The 16,910-nt window shown below is 41.5% G+C and overlaps 1 non-coding gene across 1 annotated transcript; it reads right to left on the bottom strand.

The window, feature by feature from the left end:
• Positions 1-981: 981 nt before the first annotated feature.
• Positions 982-1,054, bottom strand: TRNAK-CUU (transfer RNA lysine (anticodon CUU)). The gene has a single exon. It is a non-coding gene; the product is annotated as a tRNA-Lys (tRNA).
• Between the last annotated feature and the right edge of the window lie 15,856 nt (positions 1,055-16,910).

Raw genomic sequence — 16,910 nt, 5'->3', positions numbered from 1 at the left:
ACAGCCGAACGCGCTAACCATTGAGCCACGGAAGCTCAGAAATTAAATGGTCGTCAGGTATTGTCGAAAAACCGTGACTTTTACTTCACATCTGAGACGTCACAACACCGCTCCCGGTTGGGCGCGAACCACCAACCTATTGGTTAACAACCGAACGCGCTAATCGTTGAGCCACGGAAGCTCAGAAATTAAATTGTTGTCAGGTATTGTGGAAAAGTTATGACTTTTTACGTTACATCTGAGACCCTACAACACCTCTCCAGGGTGTTCTCGAACCACCAACCTTTCGGTTAACAGCCGGACGCGCTAACCATTGCACTACGGAAGCCCAAAAATTAAATGGTCGTCAGGTATTGTGGAAAACCTTTGGCTTTCTACGTTACATTTGAGATCCCACAACACCGCTCCCGGGCAGGCTCGAACCACCAACCTATTGGTTAACAGCCGAACGCGCTAACCATTGAGCCACGGAAGCTCAGAAATTAAATGGTTGTCACGTATTTTGGAAATGTTTTGACTTTTTACGCTACATCTGAGACCCCACAACACCTCTCCCGGGTGGGCTTGAACCACCAACACAGCTGAACGCGCAAAAACATTGCGCCACGGAAGCCCAAAAATTAAAAGTTCGTCTGGTATTGTGGAAAAACTCTGCCATTTTACGTTACATCTGAGACGTCACAACACCGCTCCCGGGAGGGCTCAAACCACCAGTCTTTTGAATAGCAGCTGAACGCGCTAACCATTGCGCCATGGAAGCCCAAAAATTAAATGGTCGTCAGGTATTGTGGAAAAACCTTGACTTTTTACGTCACATCTGAGACGTCACAACACCGCTCCCGGATTGGCTCGAACCACCAACCTGTTGTTTAACTGCCGAACGCGCTAACCATTGAGCCACGGAAGCTCAGAAAATAAATGGTTGTCACGTATTGTGGAAAGGTTTTGACTTTTTACGCTACATCTAAGACCACACAACACCTCTCCCGGGTGGGCTCGAACCACCAACCTTTCGATTAAGAGCTGAACGCGCTAACCATTGCGCCACGGAAGCCCAATTATTAAATGTTCGTCAGGTAATGTGGAAAAACTCTGACATTTTACGTTACATCTGAGACGTCACAACACCGCTCCCGGGAGGGCTCAAACCACCAGTCTTTTAAATAGCAGCTGAACGCGCTAACCATTGCGCCACGGAAGCCCAAATATTAAATTGTCGTCAGGAATTGTGGAAAAACCTTGACTTTTTACGTCACATCTGAGACTTCACAACACCGCTCCCGGATGGGCTCGAACCACCAACCTTTTGGTCAACAGCCGAACGCGCTAACCATTGAGCCACGGAAGCTCAGAAATTAAATGGTTGTCAGGTATTGTGGAAAAGTTATGACTTTTTACGTTACATCTGAGACCCTACAACACATCTCCAGGGTGGGCTCGAAACACCAACCTTTCGGTTAACAGCCGAACGTGCTAACCATTGCGCCACGGAAGCCCAAAAATTAAATGATCGTCAGGTATTGTGGAATAACTTTGGCTTTCTACGTTACATTTGAGATCCCACAACACTGCTTCCGGGTGGGCTCGAACCACCAACCTATTGGTTAACAGCCGAACGCGCTAACCATTGAGCCACGGAAGCTCAGAAAATAAATGGTTGTCACGTATTGTGGAAAGGTTTTGACATTTTACGTTACACCTGAGACGTCACAACACCATTTTGAGTATTTCTTCACTATTTTCAAATATAACCACTGAACCTATTATTTTATTACTTTTTGCTTTATTTTAAGCAAATGTAACGATATTCATTCAAAAAACTGTTTTGTATGTAGAAGAAAAAAAACATGTAATTTTTTCGGTACACTTTTGAATGCATTTTTTTCTGGACAAAGTTTTGACCGAAATCAGCTTAATTCCCTATAAAACACTCATTTAAAGTGATTTCATCTCGATTGAACAATAAATAAAAATGTACCTCGATTTTTAATGATATTTTCAAAATCGACGCTTCTCGGCCAAAGAAACACATTTTGAGTATTCTTCACTATTTTCAAATATAACCACTGAAACCATTATTTTTGTCCTTTTTGCTTTAATTCAAGCAAATGTAACGATATTCATTCAAAAAACTGTTAAAATTCAATTTTCAATAAGAAATCGTTGTGACGGATTTTGTATCTAGAAGAAAAAAACATGCAATATTATTGGTAAACTTTTGAATGCATTTTTTTCTGGACAAATTTTTGACCGAATTCAGCTTAATTCCCTATAAAACACTCATTAAAAGTGATTTCATCTCGATTGAACAATAAATAAAAATGTACCTCGATATTTAATAATATTTTCAAAATCGACGTTTCTCGGCCAGAGAAACACATTTTGAGTATTTCTTCATTATTTTCAAATTTAACCACTGAAACCATTATTTTTGTCCTTTTTGCTTTAATTCAAGCAAATGTAGCGATATTCATTCAAAAAACTGTTAAAATTCAATTCTATGAGAGCGGTAGCTCTCTTAGATAAGACTTCATACTGCTCTTAATGTATAAGGAGGGTTTTTTGTTTGGATGTAGTTTTTTTTGTATTGTACTAATTGGTTCAAAAAAAATCCACTGAACTACAATTCGGACCCTTAATATGTGGTTAAAATTTCAAAGAGATCCATTAATTAGTTTATTTTATAAAAAATAAAGTTGCTAAGGGTGGTTTTCATTTCCATAAAATTAATCACAGATTTTGACGAAAAACTGGAAATTTCCCATAGAAATAACGTGGGAAATTTTCCAAAGTTACAAATTTTGTCCATACCCTTACAAAAATAACTATACGTTAGATAGATTTGAAAACGGTCTTAAATGAAAGCCCCATATCCATAGTTGGCGCCTATTTTTTTTCATCAAGAAAAATTAAGTTTAAGTACTGTTTTTCATAGTTTTAATTACATGCTCCGACTTACGTGGTTTACCCTGAAACTATGGAACCTGCGACATTTTAGCATGAGTAATGTAGTGTATGAAGCGAGTTTGGTCGTTTTACCGCGGTTATAGTCAAATTCTTGGAACAAATAGCTAGCTTAATGGACATTTTATCTTTTCTCTGTTTAGGTTAAAGCTATTTAAACTTGATTACCTTGTGGGTGCTTGTAGGTACTTGTGGGTGCTTGTAGGTACATGTGGGTACTTGTGGGTGCATGTAGGTACTTGTGGGTGCATGTAGGTACATGTGGGTACTTGTGGGTGCTTGTGGGTGCTTTTCGGTACTTGTTGGTGCTTATGGGTACTTGTGGGTACTTGTTGGTGCTTATGGGTACTTGTAGGTGCTTGTGGGTACTTGTGGGTGCTTGTAGGTGCTTGTGGGTACTTGTGGGTGCTTGTAGGTACTTGTGGGTACTTGTAGGTACTTGTGGGTTCTTGTGGGTACTTGTAGGTACTTGTGGGTTCTTGTGGGTACTTGTAGGTACTTGTAGGTACTTGTGGGTGCTTGTGGGTGTTTGTAGGTACTTGTGGGTGCTTGTGGGTGTTTGCAGGTACTTGTGGGTGCATGTAGGTACTTGTGGGTGCTTGTAGGTACTTGTGGGTGCTTGTAGGTACTTGTGGGTGCATTTAGGTACTTGTGGGTGCATGTAGGTACTTGTGGGTGCTTGTAGGTACTTGTGGGTGCTTGTAGGTACTTGTGGGTGCATGTAGGTACTTGTGGGTGCATGTAGGTACTTGTGGGTGCATGTAGGTACTTGTGGGTGCATGTAGGTACTTGTGGGTGCATGTAGGTACTTGTGGGTACTTGTAGGTACTTGTGGGTACTTTTGAGTGCTTGTAGGTACTTGTGAGTGCTTGTAGGTACTTGTGAGTGCTTGTAGGTACTTGTGAGTGCTTGTGGGTACTTGTGAGTGCTTGTGGGTACTGGTGGGTGCTTGTAGGTACTTGTGAGTGCTTGTGGGTACTTGTGAGTGCTTGTAGGTACTTGTGGGTACTTGTGAGTGCTTGTGGGTACTTGTGGGTGCTTGTAGGTACTTGTGGGTGCTTGTAGGTACTTGTGAGTGCTTGTAGGTACTTGTGGGTGCATGTAGGTACTTGTGGGTTCATGTAGGTACTTGTGGGTACTTGTGAGTGCTTGTAGGTACTTGTAGGTACTTGTGGGTACTTGTGAGTGCTTGTAGGTACTTGTAGGTACTTGTGGGTACTTGTAGGTACTTGTGGGTACTTGTGAGTGCTTGTAGGTACTTGTAGGTACTTGTGGGTACTTGTGAGTGCTTGTAGGTACTTGTGGGTGCTTGTAGGTACTTGTGGGTGCTTGTAGGTGCTTGTGGGTACTTGTAGGTGCTTGTGGGTACTTGTAGGTGCTTGTGGGTACTTGTGGGTGCTTGTAGGTGCTTGTGGGTACTTGTGGGTGCTTGTAGGTACTTGTGGGTTCTTGTGGGTACTTGTAGGTACTTGTGGGTTCTTGTGGGTACTTGTAGGTACTTGTGGGTTCTTGTGGGTACTTGTAGGTACTTGTAGGTACTTGTGGGTGCTTGTGGGTGTTTGTAGGTACTTGTGGGTGCTTGTGGGTGTTTGCAGGTACTTGTGGGTGCTTGTAGGTACTTGTGGGTGCTTGTAGGTACTTGTGGGTGCATTTAGGTACTTGTGGGTGCATGTAGGTACTTGTGGGTGCTTGTAGGTACTTGTGGGTGCTTGTAGGTACTTGTGGGTGCATGTAGGTACTTGTGGGTGCATGTAGGTACTTGTGGGTGCATGTAGGTACTTGTGGGTGCATGTAGGTACTTGTGGGTGCATGTAGGTACTTGTGGGTACTTGTAGGTACTTGTGGGTACTTTTGAGTGCTTGTAGGTACTTGTGAGTGCTTGTAGGTACTTGTGAGTGCTTGTAGGTACTTGTGAGTGCTTGTGGGTACTTGTGAGTGCTTGTGGGTACTGGTGGGTGCTTGTAGGTACTTGTGAGTGCTTGTGGGTACTTGTGAGTGCTTGTAGGTACTTGTGGGTACTTGTGAGTGCTTGTGGGTACTTGTGGGTGCTTGTAGGTACTTGTGGGTGCTTGTAGGTACTTGTGAGTGCTTGTAGGTACTTGTGGGTGCATGTAGGTACTTGTGGGTTCATGTAGGTACTTGTGGGTACTTGTGAGTGCTTGTAGGTACTTGTAGGTACTTGTGGGTACTTGTGAGTGCTTGTAGGTACTTGTAGGTACTTGTGGGTACTTGTAGGTACTTGTGGGTACTTGTGAGTGCTTGTAGGTACTTGTAGGTACTTGTGGGTACTTGTGAGTGCTTGTAGGTACTTGTGGGTGCTTGTAGGTACTTGTGGGTGCTTGTAGGTGCTTGTGGGTGTTTGTAGGTGCTTGTGGGTGTTTGTAGGTGCTTGTGGGTGTTTGTAGGTGCTTGTGGGTGTTTGTAGGTACTTGTGAGTGCTTGTAGGTACTCGTAGGTACTTGGGTGTTTGTAAGTACTTGTAGGTACTCGTAGGTACTTGTGGGTGTTTGTAAGTACTTGTAGGTACTCGTAGGTACTTGTGGGTGCTAGTAGGTACTTGTGGGTTCTTGCCCCGGGTACTTGTGGGTTCATGTAGGTACTTGTGGGTGTTTGTAAGTACTTGTAGGTACTCGTAGGTACTTGTGGGTGCTTGTAGGTACTTGTGGGTTCTTGCCCCGAGTACTTGTGGGTGCTTGCTCCGGGTACTTGTGGGTGCTTGCTCCGGGTACTTGTGGGTGCTTGCCCCGAGTACTTGTGGGTGCTTGCTCCGGGTACTTGTGGGTGCTTGCCCCGGGTACTTGTGGGGGCTTGCCCCGGGTACTTGTGGGGGCTTGCCCCGGGTACTTGTGGGGGCTTGCCCCGGGTACTTGTGCGGGCTTGCCCCGGGTACTTGTGGGTGCTTGCCCCGAGTACTTGTAGGTACTTGTGGGTGCTTGTGGGTGCTTGTAGGTACTTGTGGGTACTTGTGGGTGCTTGTAGGTACTTCTGGGTACTTGTGGGTGCTTGTAGGTACTTCTGGGTGCTTGGGGGTGCTTGTAGGTATTGTGGGTGCTTGTAGGTACTTCTGGGTACTTGTGGGTGCTTGGGGGTGCTTGTAGGTATTGTGGGTGCTTGTAGGTACTTGTGGGTGCTTGTAGGTACTTGTGGGTGCTTGTAGGTACTTGTGGGTGCATGTAGGTACTTGTGGGTTCATGTAGGTACTTGTGGGTACTTGTGAGTGCTTGTAGGTACTTGTGGGTACTTGTGAGTGCTTGTAGGTACTTGTAGGTACTTGTGGGTACTTGTAGGTACTTGTGGGTACTTGTGAGTGCTTGTAGGTACTTGTAGGTACTTGTGGGTACTTGTGAGTGCTTGTAGGTACTTGTGGGTGCTTGTAGGTACTTGTGGGTGCTTGTAGGTGCTTGTGGGTGTTTGTAGGTGCTTGTGGGTGTTTGTAGGTGCTTGTGGGTGTTTGTAGGTGCTTGTGGGTGTTTGTAGGTACTTGTGAGTGCTTGTAGGTACTCGTAGGTACTTGGGTGTTTGTAAGTACTTGTAGGTACTCGTAGGTACTTGTGGGTGTTTGTAAGTACTTGTAGGTACTCGTAGGTACTTGTGGGTGCTAGTAGGTACTTGTGGGTTCTTGCCCCGGGTACTTGTGGGTTCATGTAGGTACTTGTGGGTGTTTGTAAGTACTTGTAGGTACTCGTAGGTAATTGTGGGTGCTTGTAGGTACTTGTGGGTTCTTGCCCCGAGTACTTGTGGGTGCTTGCTCCGGGTACTTGTGGGTGCTTGCTCCGGGTACTTGTTGGTGCTTGCCCCGAGTACTTGTGGGTGCTTGCTCCGGGTACTTGTGGGTGCTTGCCCCGGGTACTTGTGGGGGCTTGCCCCGGGTACTTGTGGGGGCTTGCCCCGGGTACTTGTGGGGGCTTGCCCCGGGTACTTGTGCGGGCTTGCCCCGGGTACTTGTGGGTGCTTGCCCCGAGTACTTGTAGGTACTTGTGGGTGCTTGTGGGTGCTTGTAGGTACTTGTGGGTACTTGTGGGTGCTTGTAGGTACTTCTGGGTACTTGTGGGTGCTTGTAGGTACTTCTGGGTGCTTGGGGGTGCTTGTAGGTATTGTGGGTGCTTGTAGGTACTTCTGGGTACTTGTGGGTGCTTGGGGGTGCTTGTAGGTATTGTGGGTGCTTGTAGGTATTGTGGGTATTTGTAGGTACTTGTAGGTACTTGTGGGTGCTTGTAGGTACTTGTGGGTGCTTGTAGGTACTTGTGGGTGCTTGTAGGTACTTGTGGGTACTAGTAGGTACTTGTGGGTACTTGTGGGTGCTTGTGGGTACTTTTGGGTAGATGCTTTGCCCGGGTGCTTGTAGGTGCTTGTGGGTAGGTGGAATTTTTAGGGGGGCGCCTCGCGTTTCAATAAATGATTGTAAAAAATGTATTATTCTAATTACAATAAGAATACAAACTTTTAATGATTTACGTTTTATTTTCGAAGTATCATTATAAATAAATGTCTGATTGAGCTAAATTTATGGTCCCCTTTATATATGATTCTGCTTAGTGCAGATTTTGAAAATGTAAAACAGTTTCTTAACATTCTTAATTAAAATGAAGACTGAAGGAACAGATATTAATCAAAAATGTCTTGATTAGAATCAAGACCTAAAAAGTATCGATAAGACTGAGGTTATCACTTGTCTGAATGATCAGATATTAATTTTTCTTTTTAATTGAAACTCAAATGCATGCTTAAGAAAAAACAACGTTCCATTACCGTTTTCCGTTGAAATAAATTATTTTACTGGTAATCAATTTCAAAAATTTACTTATCTCGGCTTTTCGACCACAATTCCATTCCCCGAAAACATTTTATCATTACATTAATTACTTTTGGGAGATAACGTGTCAAAATAGCCTATAAAAGAAGAAAAAACTGTAATAGCGGTCTGTTTAGCCATGATAACAACCTTTAAAAAGTTGCAAGCACTATATAACCCTTTCGAGACTAACTGGACCTGAGCAAACTATAGCTTAACCTGCTACTAGTACGACCAGAGAGAATTGATGTAATCTGGAGTTGAAATTTCATCATGTGCGACCTGCGGCCCTGAAACTCTCCCATAGTCCCAATGTGTGTAGAACATAATTTTTTCGCTGTTATCTGCCAAAATCAATCTTTCTAGATAGTGCCGCCTGCTCACTTGAATTTTTCATGATATAATAAGGTTTGAATGAACAAAATTCTAGATTACTATTTTCACTACTATGTCCCTCTGCTAACTTGAAGCAAACTTTCCTCTCTTTCTGCTGCTCATTACCGGTGCCATTCCCTTGACTTTCTGTTCGTTATAACTACTATCATGAATTTATTTATTTCAAACCAAAATATAAAAAAAATGGATTCTTTTTCCTTTTGTGCTACTTAGAATTTTCAAATGTATATAATGTTGTGCCGTGCCATATCAAATAGTCTCTAACCATTGTTAGAAACTAGAGATAGAAATTGGGCAGTAACACAGATCATGCCCTGAACTATGAGAAAGAACAATACGACGGTTGACTAAAGTACACTTGATATTACATCATTTTGCAAAACCGCGAGTAAAAATCTTACTGTCCCTATTCAATTTGGCGCCATTGGTTTTAGAATAATTAAAATGTTCCACTGCGAAGCGTGCCGGTCACAAATGGGGATGTAACGTCTTTAGGAACCTTTTAAAACGCAAAACCAAAAGTAATTAATGTAATGATAAAATGTTTTCGGGGAATGGAATTGTGGTCGAAAAGCCGAGATAAGTAAATTTTTGAAATTGATTACCAGTAAAATAATTTATTTCAACGGAAAACGGTAATGGAACGTTGTTTTTTCTTAAGCATGCATTTGAGTTTCAATTAAAAAGAAAAATTAATATCTGATCATTCAGACAAGTGATAACCTCAGTCTTATCGATACTTTTTAGGTCTTGATTCTAATCAAGACATTTTTGATTAATTTTCAATAAGAAATCGTTGTGACGGACTTTGTATCTAGAAGAAAAAAACATGCAATATTATTAATACACTTTTGAATGCAATTTTTTCTGGACAAAGTTTTGACCGAATTCAGCTTAATTCCCTATAAAACACTCATTTAAAGTGATTTCATCTCGATTGAACAATAAATAAAAATGTACCTAGATTTTTAATGATATTTTCAAAATCGACGTTTCTCGGCCAGAGAAACACATTTTGAGTATTTCTTCACTATTTTCAAATTTAACCACTGAAACCATTATTTTTGTCCTAGTTGCTTTATTTCAAGCAAATGTAACGATATTCATTCAAAAAACTGTTAAAATTCAATTTTCAATAAGAAATCGTTGTGACGGATTGTGTTTCTTGAAGAAAAACAACATGCGATTTTTTCGGTACACTTTTGAATGCATTTTTTTCTGTACAAATTTTTGATCGAATTCAGCTTAATTCCCTATAAAACACTCATTAAAAGTGATTTCATCTCGATTGAACAATAAATAAAAATGTACCTCGATTTTTAATGATATTTTCTAAATCGACGTTTCTCGGCCAGAGAAACACATTTAGAGTATTTCTTCACTATTTTCAAATATAACCACTGAAACCATTATTTTTGAACTTTTTGCTTTAATTCAAGCAAATGTAACGATATTCATTCAAAAAACTGTTAAAATTCAATTTTCAATAAGAAATCGTAGTGACGGATTTTTTATCTAGAAGAAAAAAAAACATGCAAAATTATTGGTACACTTTTGAATGCATTTTTTTCTGGACAACGTTTTGACCGAATTCAGCTTAATTCCCTATAAAACACTCATTTAAAGTGATTTCATCTCGATTGAACAATAAATAAAAATGTACCTAGATTTTAATGATATTTTCAAAATCGACGTTTCTCGGCCAGAGAAACACATTTTGAGTATTTCTTCATTATTTTCAAATTTAACCACTGAAACCATTATTTTTGTCCTTTTTGCTTTAATTCAAGCAAATGTAACGATATTCATTCAAAAAACTGTTAAAATTCAATTTTCAATAAGAAATCGTAGTCACGGATTTTGTATCTAGAAGAAAAAAAATGCAATTTTTTCGGTACACTTTTGAACGCATTTTTTTCTGGACAAAGTTTTGACCGAATTCAGCTTAATTCCCTATAAAACACTAATTTAAAGTGATTTCATCTCGATTGAACAATAGATAAAAATGTACCTCGATTTTTAATGATATTTTCAAAATCGGCGTTTCTCGGCCAGAGAAACACATTTAGAGTATTTCTTCCTTATTTTCAAATATAACCACTGAAACCATTATTTTTGTCCTTTTTGCTTTAATTCAAGCAAATGTAGCGATATTCATTCAAAAAACTGTTAAAATTCAATTTTCAATAAGAAATCGTTGTGACGGACTTTGTATCTAGAAGAAAAAAAAAACATGCAAAATTATTGGTACACTTTTGAATGCATTTTTTTCTGAACAAAGTTTTGACCGAATTCAGCTTAATTCCCTTTAAAACACTCATTAAAAGTGATTTCATCTCGATTGAACAATAAATAAAAATGTACCTCGATTTTTAATGATATTTTCAAAATCGACGTTTCTCGGCCAGAGAAACACATTTTGAGTATTTCTTCACTATTTTCAAATATAACCACTGAAACCATTATTTTTGTACTTTTTGCTTTAATTCAAGCAAATTTCACGATATTCATTCAAAAAACTGTTAAAATTCAATTTTCAATAAGAAATCGTAGTCACGGATTTTGTATCTAGAAGAAAAAAAAAATGCAATTTTTTCGGTACACTTTTGAATGCATTTTTTTCTGGACAAAGTTTTGACCGAATTCATTTTAGTTCCCTACAAAACACTCATTTAAAGTGATTTCATCTCGATTGAACAATAAATAAAAATGTACCTCGATTTTTAATGATATTTTCAAAATCGACGTTTCTCGGCCAAAGGAACACATTTTGAGTTTTTCTTCACTATTTTCAAATATAACCACTGAAACAATTATTTTTGTACTTTTTGCTTTAATTCAAGCAAATGTAACGATATTCATTCAAAAAACTGTTAAAATTCAATTTTCAATAAGAAATCGTTGTGACGGATTTTGTATCTTGAAGAAAAACAACATGCGATTTTTTCGGTACACTTTTGTATGCATTTTTTTCTGGACAAATTTTTGACCGAATTCAGCTTAATTCCCTATAAAACACTCATTTAAAGTGATTTTATCTCGATTGAACAATAAATAAAAATGTACCTCGATTTTTAGCCATATCGTAGTATACGATAGGCTCTTAGTTTGACCCGAGCTGTCGTAGTAGTAGTAGTAGTAGTAGTAGTGTCCGGGGTTGTCGCTTCGTTATCGTCAGATTTTAGCTTAAAAGGAACTTTATATTACCACAACCCACCCATAGGGGTTACTGGGCTCGGTTAGAGATTTAATTTTAATTAAAATTTTTTCAGGTCAGACCCGGGTTTCGAACCCGGGCCGCTGGCGCTGTAGTCAAACATTCTACCCACTCAACCATAGAGACTTGACACAAACCTCTAGTTTTTTTATTATTTATTCTTATCTCTAAAATGTCGGGGTGATGTGGGGTGGGGTACCTCTTAATCTGTGGAGTCGGAAACTTTTGAATTTTTATCTGTGGGGTCGGATACTTATGAATTTGTATGTTTGGGGTTTTTATATATATTTTTTTATGTATGTGCTAATTAAATAGATAACGATTTTCCCCGTTTCCTAGCTCGCTCCTCATGTGTTTCGTTCTCTTTCGGTAGCTATCGTCATCTATGTTATGTTTGACTGGAACGTTTTGGCGGTTAATTCAAATGTGGGTTTAGATAGAGCTAACATAGTGTTAAATGGGCGTTATGCGTCTGATCATTTTAGCATTGCTAAAGGTAATTCGAGGGGATAATCACTAAAATGCGTAATCACTATAACTAAACTTTCTCTTTCAAAAGTTTCTGGGCATAAGTCCTTGTTAGAAATTTATAAGATGCGATAAGTGTGCATCGGCATAAGTCTATGTTGTAAACTCATCGAGGGGATTATCACTAAAAACTATATGTTCTTCGATTCGCCGGAATATTAGAATTACAGCATAAGTAAATTTATACGGTTATAATTTAATCACTGTTTAGAGTAGGGAATCGAGGGGCTATTCACTCTGATTTTATGCACGGTAAATCATTTAAGCATTGAAAAAGATAGCGCTATTCACTCATTAGGGTAAGGTATAGAGGGGTTATCCACTCGTTAGGGTAGGGTATAGAGGGGCTATTCACTCGTACGATATGGCTACTATTACGAGCCCTTGGGCCGTCTTGTTAATGATATTTTCAAAATCGACGTTTCTCGGCCAGAGAAACACATTTTGAGTATTTCTTCACTATTTTCAAAAATAACCACTGAAACCATTATTTTTGTACTTTTTGCTTTAATTCAAGCAAATTTCATGATATTCATTCAAAAAACTGTTAAAATTCAATTTTCAATAAGAAATCGTAGTCACGGATTTTGTATCAAGAAGAAAAAAAATGCAATTTTTTCGGTACACTTTTGAATGCATTTTTTTCCGTGAGATGTAACGTAAAAAGTCAGAGTTTTTCCACAATACCTGTGAACATTTAATTTTTGGGCTTCCGTGGCGCAATGGTTAGCGCGTTCGGCTGTTAACAGAAAGGTTAGTGGTTAAAGCACACCCGGGAGCGGTGCTATGAGGTCTCAGATGTAGCGTAAAAAGTCAAAGTTTTTCCACAATACCTGACGACCATTTAATTTCAGAGCTTCCGTGGCTCAATGGTTAGCGCGTTCGGCTTTTAACCGAAAGTTTGGAAGTTCGAGCCCATCCGGGAGCGTTTTGTGAGGTGTCAGATGTAACGTAAAAATTCAAAGTTTTTCCACAATACCTGACGAACATTTAATTTTTGGGCTTCCGTGGCGCAATGGTTAGCGCGTTCAGCTGTTAACCGAAAGGTTGGTGGTTCGAGACCACCCGGGAGAGGTGTTGTGGGGTCTCAGATGTAGCGTAAAAAGTCAAACCTTTTCCACCATACGTGACAACCATTTAATTTCTGAGCTTTCGTGGCTCAATGTTTAGCGCGTTTGGCTGTTAACCAATAGGTTGGTGGTTCGAGCCCACCCGGGAGCGGTGTTGTGGGATCTCAAATGTAACGTATAAAGCCAAAGTTTTTCCGCAATACCTGACGACCATTTAATTTCTGAGCTTTCGTGGAGCAATGGTTAGCGCGTTCGGCTGTTAACCGAAAGGTTGGTGGTTCGAGCCCACCCAAGAGAGGTGTTGTGGGGTCTCAGATGTAGCGTAAAAAGTCAAAACGTTTCCACAATACGTGACAACCATTTAATTTCTGAGCTTCCGTGGCTCAATGGTTTGCGCGTTCGGCTGTTAACCAATAGGTTGGTGGTTCGAGCCCGAACGGGAGAGGGTTTGTGGGGTCTCATGTGTAGCGTAAAAAGTCAAAACTTTTCCAGAAAACGTGACAAACATTTAATTTCTTAGCTTTCGTGGCTCAATGTTTAGCGCGTTCGGCTGTTAACCGATAGGTTGGTGGTTCGAGCCCACCCGGGAGCGGTGTTGTGGGATCGCAAATGTAACGTACAAAGCCAAAGTTTTTCCACAATACCTGACGACCATTTAATGTTTGGGCTTCCGTGGGGCAATGGTTAGCGCGCTCAGCTGTTATTCACAAGGTTGGTGGTTCGAGCCCACCCGAGAGCGGTGTTGTGAGGTCTCAGATGTAACGAAAAAAGTAAGAGTTTTTCCACAAATTCTGACGAACATTTAATTATTGGGCTTCCGTGGCGCAATGGTTAGCGCGGTCAGCTGTTAACCGAAAGATTGGTCGTTCGAGCCCACCCTAGAGAGGTGTTGTGGGTCTCAGATGTAGCGTGAAAAGTCATAACGTTTTCACAATGCCTGACAACCATTTAATTTCTGAGCTTCCGTGACTAATGGTTAGCGCGTTCGGCTGTTAAGCAATAGGTTGGTGGTTCGAGCCGGCCCGGGAGAGGTGTTGTGGGGTCTCAGATGTAGCGTAAAAAGTCAAAACTTTTCCACAAAACGTGACAACCATTTAATTTCTGAGCTTTCGTGGCTCAATGTATAGCGTGTTCGGCTGTTAACCAATAGGTTGGTGGTTCGGGCCCACCCGTTAGCGGTGTTGTGAGGTCTCAGATGTAACGAAAAAAGTAAGAGTTTTTCCACAAATTCTGACGAACATTTAATTATTGGGCTTCCGTGGCGCAATGGTTAGCGCGTTCAGCTGTTAACCGAAAGATTGGTCGTTCGACCCCACCCTAGAGAAGTGTTGTGGGGTCTCAGATGTAGCGTGAAAAGTCATAAATTTTTCACAATACCTGACAACCATTTAATTTCTGAGCTTTCGTGGCTCAATGGTTAGCGCGTTCGGCTGTTAACCAATAGGTTGGTGGTTCGAGCCCACCCAGGAGCGGTGTTGTGGGATCTCAAATGTAACGTATAAAGCCAAAGTTTTTCCACAATACCTGACGACCATTTAATTTTTGGGCTTCCGTGGAGCAATGGTTAGCGCGTTCGGCTGTTAACCGAAAGGTTGGTGGTTCGAGCCCGCCCGGGAGAGGTGTTGTGGGGTCTCAGATGTAGCGTATAAAGTCAAAACTTTTCCACAAAACGTGACAACAATTTAATTTCTTAGCTTTCGTGGCTGAGTGTTTAGCGCGTTCGGCTGTTAACCAATAGGTTGGTGGTTCGGGCCCACCCGTTAGCGGTGTTGTGAGGTCTCAGATGTAACGAAAAAAGTAAGAGTTTTTCCACAAATTCTGACGAACATTTAATTATTGGGCTTCCGTGGCGCAATGGTTAGCGCGTGCAGCTGTTAACCGAAAGATTGGTCGTTCGAGCCCACCCTAGAGAGGTGTTGTGGGGTCTCAGATGTAGCGTGAAAAGTCATAACTTTTTCACAATACCTGACAACCATTTAATTTCTGAGCTTTCGTGGCTCAATGGTTAGCGCGTTCGGCTGTTAACCAATAGGTTGGTGGTTCGAGCCCACCCGGGAGCGGTGTTGTGGGATCTCAAATGTAACGTATAAAGCCAAAGTTTTTCCACAATACCTGACGACCATTTAATTTTTGGGCTTCCGTGGAGCAATGGTTAGCGCGTTCGGCTGTTAACCGAAAGGTTGGTGGTTCGAGCCCACCCAAGAGAGCTGTTGTGGGGTCTCAGATGTAGCGTAAAAAGTCACAACTTTTCCACAATACGTGACAACCATTTAATTTCTGAGCTTCCGTGGCTCAATGTTTAGCGCGTTCGGCTGTTAACCAATAGGTTGGTGGTTCGAGACCACCCGGAACGGTGTTGTGGGGTCTCAAATGTAACGTTAAAAGGGAAAGTTTTTTCCACAATACCTTACGATTATTTAATTTTTGGGCTTCCGTGGCGCAATGGTTAGCGCGTTCGGCTGTTAGTCGAAAGGTTGGTGGTTCGAGCCCATCCGGGAGCGGTGTTGTGAGGTATCAGATGGGACGTAAAAAGCCAAAGTTTTTCCACATTACCTGCCGACCATTTAATTTTTGGGCTTCCGTGGCGCAATGGTTAGCGCGCTCAGCTGTTATTCAAAAGGTTGGTGGTTCGAGCCCATCCGGGAGCGGTGTTGTGAGGTCTCAGATGTATCGTAAAAAGTAAGAGTTTTTCCACAATACCTGACGACCATTTAATTTTTGGGCTTCCGTGGAGCAATGGTTAGCGCGTTCGGCTGTTAACCGAAAGGTTGGTGGTTCGAGCCCACCCAAGAGAGGTGTTGTGGGGTCTCAGATGTAGCGTAAAAAGTCAAAACTTTTCCACAATACTTGACAACCATTTAATTTCTGAGCTTTCGTGGCTCAATGTTTAGCGCGTTCGGCTGTTAACCAAATAGGTTGGTGGTTCGAGCCCTCCCGGGAGCGGTGTTGTGGGATCTCAAATGTAACGTATAAAGCCAAAGTTTTTCCACAGTACCTGACGACCATTTAATTTTTGGGCTTCCGTGGAGCAATGGTTAGCGCGTTCGGCTGTTAACCGAAAGGTTGGTGGTTCGAGCCCACCCAAGAGAGGTGTTGTGGGGTCTCAGATGTAGCGTAAAAAGTCAAAACTTTTCCACAATACGTGACAACCATTTAATTTCTGAGCTTCCGCGGCTCAATGGTTTGCGCGTTCGGCTGTTAACCAATAGGTTGGTGGTTCGAGACCACCCGGAAGCGGTGTTGTGGGGTCTCAAATGTAACGTAAAAAGCGAAAGTTTTTCCACAATACCTGACGACCATTTAATGTTTGGGCTTCCGTGGCGCAATGGTTAGCGCAATCAGCTGTTAACCGAAAGATTGGTCGTTCGAGCCGACCCTAGAGAGTTGTTGTGGGATCTCAAATGTAGCGTGAAAAGTCATAACTTTTTCACAATACCTGACAACCATTTAATTTCTGAGCTTCCATGGCTCAATGGTTAGCGCGTTCGGCTGTTAACCAATAGGTTGGTGGTTCGAGACCGACCGGGAGAGGTTTTGTGGGGTCTCATATGTAGCGTAAAAAGTCAAAACTTTACCAGAAAACGTGACAACCATTTAATTTCTGAGATTTCGTGGCTCAATGTTTAGCGCGTTCGGCTGTTAACCAATAGGTTGGTGGTTCGAGCCCACCCGGGAGCAGTGTTGTGGGATCTCAAATGTAACGTACAAAGCCAAAGTTTTTACACAATAGCTGACGACCATTTAATTTTTGGGCTTCCGTGGGGCAATGGTTAGCGCGCTCAGCTGTTATTCACAAGGTTGGTGGTTCGAGCCCACTCGAGAGCGGTGTTGTGAGGTCTCAGATGTAACGAAAAAAGTATGAGTTTTTCCACAAATTCTGACGAACATTTAATTATTGGGCTTCCGTGGCGCAATGGTTAGCGCGGTCAGCTGTTAACCGAAA

Source organism: Phalangium opilio, unplaced genomic scaffold, assembly GCF_054372755.1.
Source record: "Phalangium opilio isolate 3A_F unplaced genomic scaffold, DU_Popi_V2 ptg001421l_1, whole genome shotgun sequence".
In the NCBI taxonomy this organism is placed as follows: Eukaryota; Metazoa; Arthropoda; class Arachnida; order Opiliones; family Phalangiidae; genus Phalangium; species Phalangium opilio.
This window is presented reverse-complemented; position numbering and strand designations above follow the sequence as displayed.